The 4,523-nt window shown below is 46.5% G+C and overlaps 1 pseudogene; it reads left to right on the forward strand.

Moving 5' to 3' along the window:
• The first annotated feature begins 2,421 nt into the window (after positions 1-2,421).
• Positions 2,422-2,888, forward strand: LOC118670206 (annotated as a pseudogene).
• Positions 2,889-4,523: the final 1,635 nt, after the last annotated feature.

Below are 4,523 nucleotides of genomic sequence, written 5' to 3' on the forward strand. Positions count from 1 at the left end.
GTCTTTGACAAACAAATAGAGAAGAGAGATTGCAGAAGAGGGGGTCAGGTTAGTCTGTTCTGAAAATTACCTGACTTTTACAGAGCAAGCACAGATGATGCACAAAGGAGGGTCACCTGTGCGCGCACGCTGGGCCATTTGTTTCATTCACGCACTGGCTCGACCTGGCACCGGCCCCAGGAGGTATGTAGGGTGTGCCCACCTGACGGGCAGGCTAAGCTGCTTCCGGAGGAGGAGCCGGTCCTGACGTCCTCTGATTGTGGTGACCTGGGGGGAGAGGGCTTCCGTGGGATTTGCCAGGGGCTCTCTGTGTGCTAGTACGTTCTCACCCATCCTTTGTGATTGACCTGACGAGGGCACCTGGCTATTTCCTTTTCTTTAGAGACGCACATCGCAGGGATGATTCTCACGCCAAACTCTCAAAATCGGGATTTCTTTTCCAAATAAAGGAATGGGACAAAGAGACACTCCTGAAGTGATGGGCCGGAGTTGGGAGAAGAGGAAAAGAAGTGACAGGTGTGCTTGATACCGAGGTAGAGTTGGGCTGCAGAGCCTGGAGCTCGGCCGAGCAGGGCAGGTGGCTTACAGGTGGTGTACAGGCGGCCTAGGATGCACGGTGCATTTGCGAGTGAAGTGGTTACAGCCAGCACCTCTTTAACTATAAAATCTTGGGCTCCTGAGTGAAATTTGCCTTCTAGTTTCCTAAAGGAAACCATGGAAGATAATATTCATGGTGGCATTATACGGCATTGAGCCTAAGTACTTGTCAGGGACTGTGGACAGTATCTCATTTAATTCCAACATGGTCTGATGGGGCAGGTACTATTATTATTTTCATTTCACTGAAAAGGAGCTTGAAGTGCAGGGTAGTTAAGTAACTGGCCTGCGATCTCCCTGCTGGTGATATGAGAGGTCAGAATTTGGAATTAGGGTTGGGATTTATTTATTTTTATTTATTTTTGGTTAATCCTCACCTCAAGATTTCTTTGTTTTTCTTTTTAGAGAGAGTGGAAGGAAGGAAGTAGTTGGGGGGAGGGGTGCGGGGAGAGAAACATAGATGAGCACATTGATTGGTTGTCTCCCTAAAGTGCCCCCACCAGAGCTACGGATTGAACTTGCGATCCAGGTAAGTGCTCTTGACCAGTAATTGAATCTAAGACCCTTTGGGATGTGGGCTGATGCTCTAACCACTGAGCACACCTTCCAGGGTGCAGGGTTGTGATTTAAAGATGTCTGTTGCTTCCCATGAACAATTCAATTAGTCTCTAAAATAATCTCCAAAGATATGTGTGCCACATGTGATGTGGTACATAAGGAAATGGGATTTTTTTCCCTTTTTGCTTTTACAGACTCAGAGCCCCTGTCCTCCTGGCAGGCGCGGCTCCAGCTCGGTCAGCACCTGCCCCCCAGGTGCCTGGCATGTAATTGCATCTCACCACCACTTCTTGGTGTGCGGGGGACAGTGAGAGGACCGGCTGTTTCTCCTAACAGATTAGGCACAAGTCATGTATGAGGCTTTTCTTTAACTCCTGAAAGGCCAGGCAGTGGGCCAATGTGATAAAAGAAAGCAAAATTGAATAAGCTGGTGAGAAGGGAGATAAATGTTGCCAAGATGCATCGAATCCGGCCCAGTTTCTGCCTTTGGTGTTTCTGTCGGGCTAATAGTGCTTAATGTTGGTGGAATGACACAAGTGTGCTGAGAACCAGTACATCACATGGCCGGCATCGCACTGGAGGTTTCAAACCCTCCAGTGACCCCCCTCTGGAGAGTCTCACCCACCAGGGCTTGCAGCCTCATGGGCTGTCTTTGGAAGGCGTGGCCCAGGCCACAGGCCAGACCACTGTGGTTTCAGGGTGATGGTGCAGAGTGAAAGGAAACACACGTGTTCAACTGTTCCGTGCTTCCCATGTTAACTCCTAAGGTGGACCCGGAATTACCCAGTGATTCCCGCAGAGCCCTGGGCCCTCACGCCAAACACACACTTGCTGTCAGTGCTTCTTTGGAAATGCAACTTAGACAAGGGCACCTATGACCGAGGTGACGAACATGAATCGCTGTCTGTCTCTGCTTCACATGCGTGAAGACCGAGGTCTTCTTTTCACTGACCGTCTCACCCCGGAGGTAAATGAGTGGCCTCGCAGTGTCTTGTCGTAGGGCAGGGCTTCGCACCCGCAGCGTCCTGGTCGCTAGGAGGGCAGGACTTGCTCACAAACTCGGAAGCCACCTCCCTTGTAAATGACCGATCTTTGCCAAGTCACCTCCTCTCAGCCTGTTCCCACAGTTTTATGAGAAGGATTTCATAGTATCTTCCTTAGACTTTTCTGGAAAGAATGAAAGGAGGTAAATAATTAGTGCTTAAAAATTGATAGCGAGTCCCGCCCTCTCCCATCTCTCTTTCCAGTGGTGGAGTCTGGAGGAGACATGCAGAAATGGCACCTCGCAAGGGGGTGGAAAAGAAGGAAGAACGTGTCATCAGCCTCGGACCTCAGGTGGCTGCAGGAGGGAATGTATTTGGGGTCTGCCACATCTTTGCATCCTTCAGTGACACTTTTGCCCATGTCACTTATCTTTCTGGCAAGGAAACCATCTGCCGTGTGACTGGTGGGATGAAGGTGAAGGCTGACGACCGAGATGAGTCCTCTCCATACGTTGCCATGTTGGCTGCCCAGGATGTGGCTCAGAGGTGCAAGGAGCTGGGCATCACTGCTCTTCACATCAAACTCCAGCCACAGGAGGAAATAGGACCAAGGCCCCTGTGCCAGGGGCCCAGGCAGCTCTAAGAGCCCTTGCCTGCTGGGGAATGAAGATCTGTCCGATTGAGGATGTCACTCCCATCCCCTCCGGCAGCACCCGCAGGAAGGGGGGTTGCCGTGGTCGCCCTCTGTGAACGGGACTCCTCAAATTATTGTTTTCTCTTAATAAATTACCTTTGTGTCCACTAAAAAAAAGATAGCTATCCAGACCAGAACTCTTCTGACCTTTATGCAGCATAGTAACTGATCCTCCCAGTTTTATATCATTCATGAGGCATCATGTGCCATTATCTAACTTTAGCAAAAAAAGAAAAGACACTCATTTGGCCCAAATCATTCTTCATGAATCCACATTGGCCCTAAGTGATCGCTGGTTTTGTTTTTTATGTGCTTACAAATCACTATTTTTTTTCTGGATCATGGATCCCATCCTCTTCCCCTTGTTGCAAATCACACCCTACTCGGTTATCTTCAGAGTTCTCTTGGCCTTTCCCATTCTCATCCTCCTCCAGGTTTGTGGAACATTCTCTTACCTGCAAACCCTCTGGCTGCTTGGATGTGCTATTTCTTGGACAGCAGACCTGACGTTTAGAGGTTTGAAGTGTGTGGTTTCCTTGTACCAGATTTCTCTCCCACCTCCCAACAAAACATGGAATTAGAGAGGAGTAGGAAAAATAATATTCTCTTTCCCATCTGTTACTGTAATTCATAGAAAATGTCCTTGTTAGATTCAGTAGAACTTAAGGGACTCCTTTGGTTACTCATACTTTGGTCATAATTTCAACTCTTTCTGAAAATTTATGCATTTTTTTCTGTATTGTTCTTATAGGTCAGTGATGGCGAACCTATGACACGCATGTCAGAGGTGACACACGAACTCATTTTTTTGGTTGATTTTTCTTTGTTAAATGGCATTTAAATATATAGAATAAATATCATAAATATAAATCTTTGTTTTACTATGGTTGCAAATATCAAAAAATTTCTATATGTGACACGGCACCAGAGTTAAGTTAGGGTTTTTCAAAATGCTGACACGCCGAGCTCAAAAGGTTCGCCAAGACTGTTATAGGTCATTCCTGCTAATCAGTAGTTGCCCTATGCCCTGTTTTCCTCTTTAAAAATTATCCCTCACCCTGGGGCTGGATTGGCACTTTGCATGCATCGTGTTGTGCCTCTGGGATTATTTGTGATTGCATGACTGGGACTTGCCTTTGGAGAGGGTTCCACATCTCTTGGGTCATTTTCCCTTTGTTAGAGGAAGCAGCCCTCTAAACCCACAGCAATATTTCCATAGCCTTACATTGGACAATTTTGTTTGGTCGTGTTTCTTTTAAAAGCCTTCTTGATCAGATTAACTTGTTTGGGGCTATGTAAGCTTTTCTAGGTATTCTTGGTATATTAGTTACTTAATCTATAAAAGGGAATAAAAATGTACCTACCTCCAAGGCTGTAAGAATTAAATGGATTTTGCAGTTCACCCATAATTGGGAATGACAAAATAGCCAGAACAGTGCTGGGCATATGTTCAATGAAAGTTGGCTACTGTTGCTGTAGTTATCATCACCATCATCATCATCATCATCATCATCATTTTCATTGAAAAGGAAAATTTTATTTTCCAACAAAAAATAGACCCTGCTCTTCCATACCACATGCAGCCAAATGTTCCTTCTCCAGGTGCCCTCTCATCTCATCCTAAATCACAATTGTCATTTTCACGACGAGCTGATCCTTCATTCATGTGATATTACCAAGGGGACTATCTT

Source organism: Myotis myotis, unplaced genomic scaffold (genome assembly GCF_014108235.1).
Source record: "Myotis myotis isolate mMyoMyo1 unplaced genomic scaffold, mMyoMyo1.p scaffold_m19_p_15, whole genome shotgun sequence".
NCBI lineage: Eukaryota > Metazoa > Chordata > Mammalia > Chiroptera > Vespertilionidae > Myotis > Myotis myotis.